At 43.8% G+C, this 15005-nt stretch overlaps 1 protein-coding gene across 1 annotated transcript in view; it reads left to right on the top strand.

Moving 5' to 3' along the window:
• TM7SF2 (transmembrane 7 superfamily member 2) overlaps positions 1 to 15005 on the top strand; it is a 74709-nt gene that overhangs the window by 37478 nt on the left and 22226 nt on the right. The gene's annotated exons all lie outside the window — the stretch shown is intronic.

Below are 15005 nucleotides of genomic sequence, written 5' to 3'. Positions count from 1 at the left end.
GTTAATTTTTAATGTTATTATATGTGTAAATTGTAATGTAAAAAATATATAGATGTAGTTTTACTATTTGGCCACAAGATGGCCACCTTCAATTTTTTTTTCTCGTTGTGCTTCTCGCTAACTGGAAGCACAAGGATGACGCGGAAAATTTTACGTGCAGAAAGACTGAAGCCTCTTTTAAGATCGCTTCGATTTTTCTGCTGGGAACACGGATCGGTGATCGGGAACCATGTTCCCGTTCACTGATCCCAGGGCTACCGGGGGAAAGCACGGGGGCGCGCCTGCGATCGTGCGTGGGAGCGCGCTGAAACGCGGCACCGCAGCAGAGCAGCCGCCCGGACGTGAGCTTCACGTCCGGGCGGCAGAAATGGTTAAAGCTGACCTTCAGAACTTCATCTCTGCTCTAAAAGATATGCACACCATAATAACTTTTAAAGGAAAACATTTCTTTGTTACAGCTGATACAAATCCTGAAATAAATCTGCACTGTTTCTACTTCCTGCTTTCATGAAAGAAGACATATTGTTAACATCTTGTGCTTTAAAATGAGCTTATCTACCTCATCTGCCGTGGCAGTCAGGTGACACAGGAGAGCGATCAAATTACAACTTAGACACAATTTGATTGATTAGACCAGTGCTCTGTAAACTTGGCTCTCCAGCTGTTAAGGAACTACAAATCCCACAATGCATTTGCCTTTATGAATCATGACTGTGGCTGTCAGACTCCTGCAATGCATTGTGAGAGTTGTAGTTCCTTAACCTTCCTGGCAGTAAATTCGGGGTAAGCCACGCAGCAGGATTTCTCAGGCCCTGCTGGACCGATTTGCATAATTTTTTTTTTGCTACATGCAGCTAGCACTTTGCAACGGGATTTCCTGATCGAAGCGGGTAGGGGGATGCCGCTGCACAGCGGCTATCATGTAGCGAGCCCTAGGCTGATTTAAAAAAAAACTGCTGCGCTGCCCCCTGGCGGTTTTTAATAGACCGCTAGGAGGGTTAACAGCTGGAGAACCAAGTTTGCAGATCACCGGATTAGACACAAATGAGAGGGAATTAGACAGGGTAAACTCTCTAAATACATACAGGGCTGATTTATCTATGTTTTCCTTCTGTCCTGTGCAAGAGTTCAGGTACACTTTAAAGAGACTCTGAAGCGAGAATAAAACTCACTTCAGAGCTTATATTCAGCAGGGGCATGTGTGCCCCTGCTAAAACGCCGCTATCCCGCGGCTGAACGGGGGTCCCTTACCCCCCAAATCCCCCCTTGCAAAAACTACGACCAACTTGGTCATAGATTTTGCTGCTGCTGGAGGCAGGGCTAACAGATGCAGCCCTGCCTCTCAGCGCGTCTATCAGCGGCGCATCGTCACCTCTCCCCCGCCCCTCTCAGCGAAGGAAGACTGAGAGGGGCGGGCGAGAGGCAGAGATACGTGCTGACAGACGCGTGTAAGGCAGGGCTGCGGCCATTAGCCCTGCCTCACCAGGAAGAGATCACCGCAAAGAACGGAGGGGATTTGGGAGGTAAGGGACCCCCGTTCAGCCGCGGGATAGCGGCGTTTTAGCAGGGGCACACATGCCCCTGCTGAATATAAGAGCTGAAGCGAGTTTTATTCTCGCTTCAGACTCTCTTTAAGGCTAATTGGCCCAAGCCTTCCTTTGGATTAACTGAGATATGTGCAGCTGGAGGACAGTCTTGTACCAGTTTTTCTGGTTGATCTTGAAAGACAGATGTCTTGTCTAACCCAAACTAAGTAACTATGTAACCTCATTTTCAGTAGATAGTATTGGCCTGATGATGTATTTACAAAGGTACCTTACAGTGGGATGCAAAAGTTTGGGCAACCTTGTTATCATCGTGATTTTCCTGTATAAATCGTTGGTTGTTATAAGAAATGTCAGTTAAATATACCATATAGGAGACAATCACAGTGATATTTGAGAAGTGAAATGAAGTTTATTGGATTTACTGAAAGTGCGCAATAATTGTTTACTTTAAATTAGGCAGGTGCATAAATGTGGGCACTGTCATTTTATTGATTCCAAAACCTTTAGAACTAATTATTGAAACTCAAATTGGCTTGGTAAGCTCAGTGACCCCTGACCTACATACACAGGTGAATAAAATTATGAGAAAGAGTATTTAAGGGGGTCAGTTGTAAGTTTCCCTCCTCTTTTAATTTCCTCTGAAGAGTAGCAACATGGGGGTCTCTCTCAAAACAACTCTCAAATGACCTGAAGACAACGATTGTTAACCATCATGGTTTAGGGGAAAGATACAAAAAGATGTCTTAGAGATTTCAGCTGTCTGTTTCCACAGTTATGAACACAGTTAGGAAATGGAAGACCACAGGCTCCGTTCAAGTTAAGGCTCGAAGTAGCAGACCAAGAAAAATCTTGGATAGACAGAAGCGAGTGCGACGAATGGTGAGAACAGTCAGTCAACACACAGACCAGAACCAAAGACCTACAACATCATCTTGCTGCAGATGGAGTTACTGTGCATCGTTCAACCATTCGGCACACTTTACACAAGGAGATGCTGTATGCGAGAGTGAGGCAGAGGAAGCCCACAGCACAAACAGAGCCGCTTAAGGTATGCTAAAGCACATTTGGACAAGCCAGGTTCATTTTGGAATAAGATCTAAGAGAGGGAGGAGCGCTCTAAGTGCGTTAACCAGGTAGGACTTTATTTGCGCATAACAAGTGAATACTTACAGAAAGTGGTATTAAAAAGCGCTTATCTGCGGGTGGGCCACCCGCTCTACCCCTCTGCGGCAGGCTGCACGCGCTGTGGCCAGCAGCGGCGTGTCCGGTGTAGTCAGGAGGCTCGTCTTAGGAGGCGGTGGGCGGGGCCTGTGGCCGTGGTGCGTGGGGCGTCATGACGCGTTTCGGCGCTCTGCGCCTTCATCAGAACATTTGGACAAGCCAGGTTCATTTTGGAATAAGGTGATGTGGGCTGATGAGTCATTTGGGCATAACAAGGGGTGTTATGCATGGAGGAAAAAGAACACAGCATTCCAAGAAAAACACCTGCTACCTACAGTAAAACCTGTACCTACAGTAAGACCTGTTCGTACCGGTATTCCTCAAAATTGTTAACTGTTCCTTACAATCAGGGATATTTCCTGCTTTACTGAAGGAAGCAATCATCAGGCCTCTCCTCAAAAAACCCTCCCTGGACCCAGATGCAATGACCAGCTACAGACCTGTCTCTAACCTCCCCTTTCTGGGCAAGCTAATTGAAAAAGCTGTTTACCTCCAGCTAGAAGCCAAAATCCTACAAAACAACAGTTATGACCCATTCCAGTCTGGCTTCAGGAAACACCACAGCACTGTAACTGCCCTCATCCAAATATGCAACCACCTGCTCATGGCAAGAGACAGAGGAGAGTGCTCGATCCTCATACTGCTAGACCTTTCTGCAGCCTTTGATACAGTTGACCATGACATCTTAATTAACAGGCTACAGGAATACTGCGGCATTGATGGCATAGTTCTTCAGTGGTTCCAATGCTTCTTGAGTGGCAGAACCCACAAAGTGTCTATGGAACCCTTCCTGTCCACCCCTGTATCACTTAAGTATGGGGTGCCCCAGGGCTCAATCCTCTCTCCCCTGCTTTTCACGATTTACATGTTACCGCTTGGAAAACTAATCCAAAAACATGGCCTGACATACCACTGCTATGCAGACGACACTCAACTATATCTTTCCTTCAAGCCTGGTGTGACAGACCCAACTCTAACTATAAACGCCTGCTTACGTGAACTACAGCAATGGATGAATGACAACTGGCTGAAACTAAATGCAGACAAAACTGAAGTCCTTCTGATTGGAGGGCAGAGCATGATAACAAAATAACTTAACTTGCAGTCTTCATCACTGGGAATAGGAGGCACGGATCTACACAGCTCTGATCATGTGCGTAGCCTGGGAGTTCTAATTGATGGGAATTTAAACTTCAGAACTCAAATCTCTGCTGTGGTGAAATCATCCTATTTTCACCTGAAGAACATTGCAAAAATCAAGCACCTCATCCCCCAGAAGATCTGCCAACCTTAGTCCATGCCTTCATCACATCCCGACTGGACTACTGTAATGCTCTCTACACTGGCCTTCCAAAAAAGGTCTTGTACCGCCTACAGCTGATACAGAATACTGCTGCCAGACTGCTAACCAACCAACCCCGTCACTGCCACATAACGCCAGTCCTGCACTCCCTTCACTGTCTACCTATAGAATGGAGGGTCCTATTCAAGATCGGCCTACTGACATTTAAATCCCTGAATAATCTGGGCCCTGGATACATGAAAGATATGTTGCAGCTGTGTAGCAATCCCCGCATTCTCAGATCCACAGGTTCTAATAATCTAGTCATACCCAGAGTCCACTTGGAAACTTTTGGTCCCAGAGCCTTCTGTCATGCTGCCCCTACGTTTTGGAACTCCCTACCTCAACAGATCAGGACAGCTCCATCCCTGGCTGTGTTTAAATCCATCAAGTCGATTTTGTAAGCCGCGCTTATAGATCTCAGTTAAATTAGACTAACAGAGTGAGTAGCAAAACAAAATTAATAGTCAATTTACACCTGAGGTCTCAGTGACACTTTAGTAGGTGGTGCGTTCCAGTATTATAACTTCCTCCAGTCACAATTCAAAAATATCCCATATACTGGCGCTCTTAGTCCAAACAGATCGCACCGTGTCCAGCAACACTATGTCAATCTTCTAGACGATTTTTACACCTTTAAATAGAAAACACACAAGCAGAGCATATCATAGTGCAGGGTTTTCTGTAAATTGTTTGACACCTCCGTGCTACCATATACCACACACTTATTGCACCACCAGTGCCAGCAACCACTATCTTCCAGGGGTGGGGTCACGTCACACACACCCCCCCTTATATCCCTGCTCACCAGATAAACTCTTTATATTTGCATATCTCTCCACGACGTATCTTCTATCACATGGACCTCATAAAGATAAAAATCTCATCATGTGTAAAAACGTTTAATAAGAAGCTTCTCGCTTAAAAACATTACATGCGTACATAAAAATCCTCTTGGTATTTAAGCCCATAACATAATCACCGTTGCCTCCGGGAAATCTTCCGGTCTCGGCTGCGTGTGTTCCTACTTCCTAGTCCAGCGCGTCTCTCTCTAGGCTCCGCCCTACCGGTTTCGTCATCCACAATGACTCATCAGGGGCTAGGGAGCACGCGCTGGATACGTGTGTTATATGGCTGAAGTCCGTTCAGCTTACCCCACCCACCTCCCTCCTATTGGTTAAACCCACTCTGTGTTCTATAGCCCAATCCGGAACGTTTCCCGGAGTTCACATACATTCCAACATTTACATTTCCCTACCTCCCACCAAGTATGAGATTTATTCCTATACAGAATTGTGCCTATTTGCCCCTTTGTTATGCAAAAACATATTTCGTACTACGTGCGCGCATATGGACACTGCTGCGCGTGCGTTAAATCCGAGACTAGTACCGTACTGTCTCTACCGTCCTCTTTGTATTAGCATCTCTGTTCGTATACATACTCCTCTGTCCAGCGGTCCGCTACTTTTAAGCGTCTATTTGACATTTTCCCCGCGTTTTTCTCCGTTGTCTCGTTAGTGTTGAATTTCAATATACCATTCGACCTAATAGCGTCTAACCGTCGTGGGTCCACCTTTTTTAGAACCCATACTTATATGTTTTTGCGTTGTGATTACCTATCCCTGTTTTTACCTATGGATATAACTTTTATTTCCTTTGTGCCTATACCATGATTACCATACTCCATATCACACATACAATTTATGACTCCTTTCTATCCTGACTATCGGAAATAGTTAAAGGAGTCATAAATTGTATGTGTGATATGGAGTATGGTAATCATGGTATAGGCACAAAGGAAATAAAAGTTATATCCATAGGTAAAAACAGGGATAGGTAATCACAACGCAAAAACATATAAGTATGGGTTCTAAAAAAGGTGGACCCACGACGGTTAGACGCTATTAGGTCGAATGGTATATTGAAATTCAACACTAACGAGACAACGGAGAAAAACGCGGGGAAAATGTCAAATAGACGCTTAAAAGTAGCGGACCGCTGGACAGAGGAGTATGTATACGAACAGAGATGCTAATACAAAGAGGACGGTAGAGACAGTACGGTACTAGTCTCGGATTTAACGCACGCGCAGCAGTGTCCATATGCGCGCACGTAGTACGAAATATGTTTTTGCATAACAAAGGGGCAAATAGGCACAATTCTGTATAGGAATAAATCTCATACTTGGTGGGAGGTAGGGAAATGTAAATGTTGGAATGTATGTGAACTCCGGGAAACGTTCCGGATTGGGCTATAGAACACAGAGTGGGTTTAACCAATAGGAGGGAGGTGGGTGGGGTAAGCTGAACGGACTTCAGCCATATAACACACGTATCCAGCGCGTGCTCCCTAGCCCCTGATGAGTCATTGTGGATGACGAAACCGGTAGGGCGGAGCCTAGAGAGAGACGCGCTGGACTAGGAAGTAGGAACACACGCAGCCGAGACCGGAAGATTTCCCGGAGGCAACGGTGATTATGTTATGGGCTTAAATACCAAGAGGATTTTTATGTACGCATGTAATGTTTTTAAGCGAGAAGCTTCTTATTAAACGTTTTTACACATGATGAGATTTTTATCTTTATGAGGTCCATGTGATAGAAGATACGTCGTGGAGAGATATGCAAATATAAAGAGTTTATCTGGTGAGCAGGGATATAAGGGGGGGTGTGTGTGACGTGACCCCACCCCTGGAAGATAGTGGTTGCTGGCACTGGTGGTGCAATAAGTGTGTGGTATATGGTAGCACGGAGGTGTCAAGCAATTACAGAAAACCCTGCACTATGATATGCTCTGCTTGTGTGTTTTCTATTTAAAGGTGTAAAAATCGTCTAGAAGATTGACATAGTGTTGCTGGACACGGTGCGATCTGTTTGGACTAAGAGCGCCAGTATATGGGATATTTGTGTTTAAATCCAGACTGAAAACCCACCTGTTCAGTTTGGCATTTTCAGAATTATAACTTTTGTTGTGTGAATACTTCATCCTACTACCAATTACTGAATCTGAGAGAGCCTAAGCGCTTTGAGTCCTATGGGAGAAAAGCGCTATAGAAATGTTATTGTATTGTATTATTGTATGGTGGTGGTTCCATCACGCTTTGGGGCTGTGTGGCCAGTGCAGGGACTGGGAATCTTGTCAAAGTTGAGGGACGCATAGATTCCACTCAGTATCAGCAGATTCTGGAGACCAATGTCCAGGAATCGGTGACAAAGCTGAAGCTGCGCCGAGGCTGGATCTTTCAACAAGACAACGACCCTAAATACTGCTCAAAATCCACCAAAGCATTCAATTCATGCAGAGGAACAAGTACAACGTTCTGGATCGGCCATCTCAGTCCCCAGACCTGAATGTAATTGAAAATCTGTGGTGTGAGTTACGGGAGCTGTCCATGCTCGGAAGCCATCAAACCTGAGTGAACTAGAGATGTTTTGTAAAGAGGAATGGTCCAAAATACCTTCAACCAGAATCCAGACTCTCATTGGAACCTACAGGAAGGGTTTAGAGTCTGTAATTTCTGCAAAAGGAGGCTCTACTAAATATTGATTTCATTTCTTTTTTTGTGGTGCCCAAACTTATGCACTTGCCTAATTTTGTTTAAACAATTATTGCACACTTTCTGTAAATCCAATAAACTTAATTTCACTTCTCAAATATCACTGCGTGCGTCTTTTATATATTTATATATATATATATATATATATATATATATATATATATATATATATATATATATATATATATATATACAGTGGAGGAAATAATTATTTGACCCCTCACTGATTTTGTAAGTTTGTCCAATGACAAAGAAATGAAAAGTCTCAGAACAGTATCATTTCAATGGTAGGTTTATTTTAACAGTGGCAGATAGCACATCAAAAGGAAAATCGAAAAAATAACCTTAAAGAGAATCTGTACTCTAATATTCTTACACTAAAAAGCATACCATTCTATTCCTTATTTTCTCCTGTGCCCCTCTGTGCTGTTTCTGCCACTCTCTGCTGCAATCCTGGCTTGTAATTAACAGTTTTAGGCAATGTTTACAAACTAACCAGCTTCTAATAGGCTCAGCTAAGCATAGTGTGTGAGTATGCAGGGGGCCTGCAGAGGGTGTGTATCGCTTCTACCAATCACAAGCAGCCCTGCACATTCCACACAATCAAAGCCTTAGCCCGACAAACAGGACAGAGGAAAGATACATTGATTTATTACAGAGACAGTGTAATTAGGAAGAGCTGCAGTAAGCCCCAGCACATTAGAACAGGCATAGGAACTCATAGGATAGAAGAACTAAGGCTGAAAAAATTGTTACAGAGTCTCTTTAAATAAAAGATAGCAACTGATTTGCATTTCATTGAGTGAAATACGTTTTTGAACCCTCTAACAATAAAAGACTTAATACTTAGTGGAAAAACCCTTGTTTGCAAGCACAGAGGTCAAACGTTTCTTGTAATTGATGACCAAGTTTGCACACATTTTAGGAGGAATGTTGGTCCACTCCTCTTTGCAGATCATCTCTAAATCCCTAAGGTTTTGAGGCTGTCTCTGTGCAACTCTGAGCTTGAGCTCCCTCCATAGGTTTTCTATTGGATTAAGGTCCGGAGACTGACTAGGCCACTCCATGACCTTAATGTGCTTCTTCTTAAGCCACTCCTTTGTTGCCTTTGCTGTATGTTTTGGGTCATTGTCGTGCTGGAACAGGACCCATTTTCAGTTTCCTGGCAGAGGGAAGGAGGTTGTCGTTCAGGATTTCACGATACATGGCTCCGTCCATTTTCCCGTTAATGCGATTAAGTTGTCCTGTGCCCTTAGCAGAAAAACACCACCAAAGCAAAATGTTTCCACCCCCATTCTTGACGGTGAGGACGGTGTTTTGGGGGTCATAGGCAGCATTTTTCTTCCTCCAAACACAGCGAGTTGAGTTAATGCCAAAGAGCTCTATTTTGGTCTCATCAGACCACAGCACATTCTCCCAGTCACTCACAGAATCATTCAGGTGTTCATTGACAAACTTCAGACGGGCCTGCACATGTGCCTTCTTGAGCAGGGGGACCTTGCGAGCCCTGCAGGATTTTAATCCATTGCGGTGTAATGTGTTTCCAATGGTTTTCTTGGTGACTGTGGTCCCTGCTAATTTGAGGTCATTCACTGACTCCTCCCGTGTAGTTCTAGGATGCTTTTTCACCTTTCTCAGAACCATTGACACGACACGAGGTGAGATCTTGCGTGGAGCCCCAGAGCGAGGTCGATTGATGGTCATTTTGTGCTCCTTCCATTTTCGAACAATCGCACCAACAGTTGTCACCTTCTCTCCCAGCTTCTTGCTAATGGTTTTGTAGCCCATTCCAGCCTTGTGCAGGTCTACAATTTTGTCTCTGACATCCTTGGACAGCTCTTTGGTCTTTCCCATGTTGGAAAGTTTGGAGTCTGCTTGATTGATTGATTCTGTGGACAGGTGTCTTTTATACAGGTGACTAGTTAAGACAGGTGTCCTTAATGAGGGTGACTAATTGAGTAGAAGTGTCTAACCACTCTGTGGGAGCCAGAACTCTTAATGGTTGGTAGGGGTTCAAAAACTTATTTTACTCAATGAAATGCAAATCAGTTGCTATCTTTTATTTAAGGTTATTTTTTTCGATTTTCCTTTTGATGTGCTATCTGCCACTGTTAAAATAAACCTACCATTGAAATGATACTGTACTGAGACTTTTCATTTCTTTGTCATTGGACAAACTTACAAAATCAGTGAGGGGTCAAATAATTATTTCCTCCACTGTATATATATATATATAATCCGACTTTTTTTTATCGTAACAACCAACGATTTTTACAGGAACATCGTGACGATTTACAAGGTTGCCCAAACTTTCGCATCCCACTGTATACCAGTGTTTGTCAATATTTCTTGGTATGTACCCCTTTTAAAAAGCCTGTGCTCATCACAGAAAATGGACAGAAAATTGAGAAATGTAAAGTTGCCCTATAAGTTCATTTGTGTTATGAATCTTCAGGTGTGTTGTTAACCTCCCACTGAGGTGAGAGTCTCCCAGAGCTCAGAATCTAAGTGACGATGGGTCTTCACCAGCGTGCCCCGCAAGGGACAATGGAATTTGCTGCCTAGTACCCACCAGGTTGCACTCAGAGAAAACCCTAACAGGGTTTTGAAGAACAATTGACACCGCAATGCAGAACTCGTAGTCAGACAGGCCAGGGGTCGAGGGCAGGTAGCAAACAAGCGTAAACATAGAACTAGCCAAGGGTCAGGGCGGCCAGCGAACAAACGAAGGCAGGAACAAGCCAAAGGTCAAACAGGAAGTCAATCAGGAACAAGCGGGCTGAGGTTCAAGACTGAGCTAGCCAAAGCTGCACAAACTAACAGCACTGGTTGCAGAGTGAGACTTGCTATTATAGGTCAGCCCCCGTGTGTGGGTGGCAAACTTAAAATCTTGCGCATGCGCGGACATGACCATTAGTACCACCCACAAGATATGATGCCATATGATGTCACCTGCCGGGAGAGGGATAACAGAGTGCGAGCTGGGCGGCGCACACTCCCAGAGACAGGACGTCGGACGCCATGACGGTGAGTATAACAACTTCTACCTAGTAAATCTCTATATTATGTATCCCTGACAACCAGCATAGGTTAATCAAGTAGAATCTTGTTATAGTAAACTCTGATAAGTATCTAGGTAATATCTCGAAAAATGTTGCTTCAATTCACTAAGCCCTGCTCTAATGGAGAAGTCTAACCAGCTGTGGAGTAGGTCTAACAAGAAGCTGTGAGTTCTTAGCTACAAGTGGTATGCATTAGCCATTCCTTTTTCTGTCCTGTGCATTCCCGGCATTCCTTTATATGTGCATGCATGTCACTAGAGGGCTCTTGTCTGTGTATCAGTATATACAGTGGCTTGCAAAAGTATTTGGCCCCCTTGAAGTTTTCCACATTTTGTCACATTACTGCCACAAACATGAATCAATTTTATTGAAATTTCACATGAAAGACCAATACAAAGTGGTGTACACGTGAGAAGTGGAATGAAAATCATACATGATTCCAAACATTTTTTACAAATAAATAACTGCAAAGTGATGTGTGCGTAATTATTCAGCCCCTTTTGGTCTGAGTGCAGTCAGTTGCCCATAGACATTGCCTGATGAGTGCTAATGACTAAATAGAGTGCACCTGTGTGTAATATAATGTCAGTACAAATACAGCTGCTCTGTGGCGGCCTCAGAGGTTGTCTAAGAGAATATTGGGAGCAACAACAGCATGAAGTCCAAAGAACACACCAGACAGGTCAGGGATAAGGTTATTGAGAAATTTAAAGCAGGCTTAAGCTACAAAAAGATTTCCAAAGCCTTGAACATCATACGGAGCACTGTTCAAGCGATCATTCAGTAATGGAAGGAGTATGGCACAACTGTAAACCTACCAAGACAAGGCCGTCCACCTAAACTCACAGGCCAAACAAGGAGAGTGCTGATCAGAAATGCAATTAAGAGGCCCATGGTGACCCTGGACGAGCTGCAGAGATCTACAGCTCAGGTGGGTTAATCTGTCCATAGGACAACTATTAGTCGTGCATTGCACAAAGTTGGCCTTTATGGAAGAGTGGCAAGAAGAAAGCCATTGTTAACAGAAAAGCATAAGAAGTCCCGTTTGCAGTTTGCCACAAGCCATGTGGGGGACACAGCAAACATGTGGAAGAAGGTGCTCTGGTCAAATTAGACCAAAATGGAACTTTTTGGCCAAAATGAAAAACGCTATGTGTGGCGGAAAACTAACACTGCACATCACTCTGAACACACCATCCCCACTGTCAAATATGGTGGTGGCACCATCATGCTCTGGGGTTGCTTCTCTTCAGCAGGGACAGGGAAGCTGGTCAGAGTTGATGGGAAGATGGATGGAGCCAAATAAAGGGCAATCTTGGAAGAAAACCTCTTGGAGTCTGCAAAAGACTTGAGACTGGGGTGGAGGTTCACCTTCCAGCAGGACAACGACCCTAAACATAAAGTCAGGGCAACAATGGAATGGTTTAAAACAAAACATATCTATGCCAAAGTCCAGATCTAAATCCAATCAAGAATCTGTGGCGGTAAGTCCCTCCCTTCTTTCCTCCTCCGGTCTAATTATCAGCAATTAGTAATAGTTATTTAAGACTGGCTATGCTGAGTTTATGTGGTCTCTGAGGAAGCAACTTGTTTGCGAAACGGCTGTTAGGCCATTTACCTTGCATGTATCTGTTGGTGATGGGGAAGCAATAAAATTGGTGGAATGCTTTGCAAAACCTGACGGTGCCCGGATGTCTTTTTCTCCTTGACGCATATATCTATGTGTTAGAATGGCCCAGCCAAAGTCCAGATCTAAATCCAATCGAGAATCTGTGGCAAGATCTGAAAACTGCTGTTCACAAACGATGTCCATCTAATCTGACTGAGTTGGAGCTGTTTTGCAAAGAAGAATGGGCAAGGATTTCAGTCTCTAGATGTGCAAAGCTGGTAGAGACATACCCTAAAAGACTGGCAGCTGTAATTGCAGCAAAAGGTGGTTCTACAAAGTATTGACTCAGGGGGCTGAATAATTATGCACACCCCACTTTTCAGTTATTTATTTGTAAAAAAAATGTTTGGAATCATGTATGATTTTCGTTCCACTTCTCATGTGTACACCACTTTGCATTGGTCTTTCACGTGGAATTCCAATCAAATTGATTCATGTTTGTGGCAGTAATTTGACAAAATGTGGAAAACTTCAAGGGGGCGGAATACTTTTGCAAGCCACTGTAGATTAGCACAACTAAAGGGATACGGAAAAGCCGTCCCCCTGATTTCCTGCCTGCCAGTGTATCAGATCAAATGGGGAGAATATCAGGATGAGGTGTTTTTTCCTATTGGCTGTCTCCCTTGTCAATCAAGTTTACCAAATGAGGATTGCTGGTTATCAATAGGTCCAGGCAGGTCTTAAAATACCATACATTTTAATCGATTTACTGTATGTTTTTTGTGAACTGACATTTATTGAGGTATTTACCACACAAATCAGTAATTTACTTCAGTTGTCAGTAATTTTTTTACTTGTTAGTGCGGTAATAGGTTTAGTGAATAGGCATTTGGCAAGATGTTTGCTAAAATCAGCTGTTTTCTGCATTCTGAAAGTGGTAATGCTAAGTGAATTGAACCTTATATCAATTTCTGTATTTGATGCATCACAGTGCTGGCAACAAAGAGTTGCTTTCTCTGCAGCAGAGGGAGGCAGTGGGTGAGGTCAAGCGCAGGGCCGGATTTAGGCCAAGGCCGCCTAGGCCATGGCCTAGGGCACCACAGCAGCAAGGGCACCAAAGCAGCAGGCTAAACTGGTGCATCATTTGCAAGCTTGCAAATGCTGCAATGCAGGGAAATTAGGTGAGCACCTGACTGTGTTACTCTGCTGCTAGCCACCTGTGCAGCAGCCACCTTGCTCTCTGCACGTTTGCATTGTGGCTGGTGGCTATGGACTTGAGCAGCTTTGGAGATGGAAAGGAAGAGGAAGCTTCTGCACTGGAGACGAGCGGATAATTGAGTGACACTGATAGCTGCTGTAGTGTGAAGGCGGGCTGGCTACCTATACTGAAAGGGGGGGGGGGGGGGGGGAGAGGGATGGAGGGAGTCATCTGGCTACCTATACTGAAAGGGGGGGGAGAAGGATCGAGGGAGTCATCTGGCTACCTATACTGGAATAAAAGGGGAGGGGTCATCTGGCTAACTATACTGGAGGGAACATCTTGCTACCTATGCTGAAGGGGGCGGCTGGTGACAGTGGCCTTGGGCGGTAAAGAGTACAAATCCGGCCCTGGTCAAGCGATCTGCTCTCACAAGATAAGACCTCTTGCACACTACATACGATTCCGATTTTTTTTTATACGATACAATTTTTGATTCCGATTTAAAAAAAAGTAATGCACGCTGCTACGTTCTTAGGCCTAAGACAATTTAGTGCTGTTTTCCAGCTTCTCCCTGACTCCCTTATGTGGTGGAATATTGGATAGGGGGAGGAGTTTGGACAGCAACCAGAGAGCTGAACTGTATAATAAGCAGAATTTCATCTTAACGGGAAAACAAAATACAAGACGCAGCCTGGCATGTACTTTTCAGTATATTTAGAACAAAAAGTACAGAGAGGACAACTTTGTGGATTGACAATTATTACAAATTAACTATCATACACAAAAATAAAATTGTCGACTGAACTATGGCTTTATAAAAAGAAACTTGGCTTCAAGTGAATATGTTTGCAGAAATGTATGTAAGTAATCCAGACAATTTAGATTTTTTTTTCTTCAAAATGTATCAGCTGCTAAACTACTGAAAATTGTCAAAACTCTGTCTGTAGTCAGCATTCAGGCTGATGACTGCATAGAAGTCAGAGAGATACTTGGTGATAAAGCAACCTTGACTGACAGAGATAACAGAGTAACTGCAAGAAAGTAAGATACCAGCCTCCCTAATCACTTGCACACTATTTTGTCAGTTAAGGGGCCCATACACTGGTCGATTTCAGTGATCGATTCTATGGAATCGATCGATTGGAAATGGATTCTATCAAATCTATCGATCAGTTTGCGCCCGTATTTTGATCGATTTGATCTATCTGACAGGATGGATCACTGGCCCATAGAGTTGCATTGGATCTAATGGTCCAATAATGCATTTCGATCGATTTCCAATAGATTTCATTCTGAAATCTATTGGAAATCTGTTCCTAGTGTGTGGCACACATCAGATAAATTCCTGTCAGATTTGACTTGGCGGGCATCTGACAGAAATCTATCTTTTGGTCGAATCTGCTGCAAATCTATAAGTGTATGGCCACCTTGAGACTTTGCAACTGCTGTTCAGGAAATGCTATTGAAA

This window comes from Hyperolius riggenbachi, chromosome 11 (genome assembly GCF_040937935.1).
Source record: "Hyperolius riggenbachi isolate aHypRig1 chromosome 11, aHypRig1.pri, whole genome shotgun sequence".
NCBI lineage: Eukaryota > Metazoa > Chordata > Amphibia > Anura > Hyperoliidae > Hyperolius > Hyperolius riggenbachi.
The sequence above is the reverse complement of the archived record's forward strand: the minus strand, read 5'-3'. Positions and strand labels throughout refer to the sequence as shown.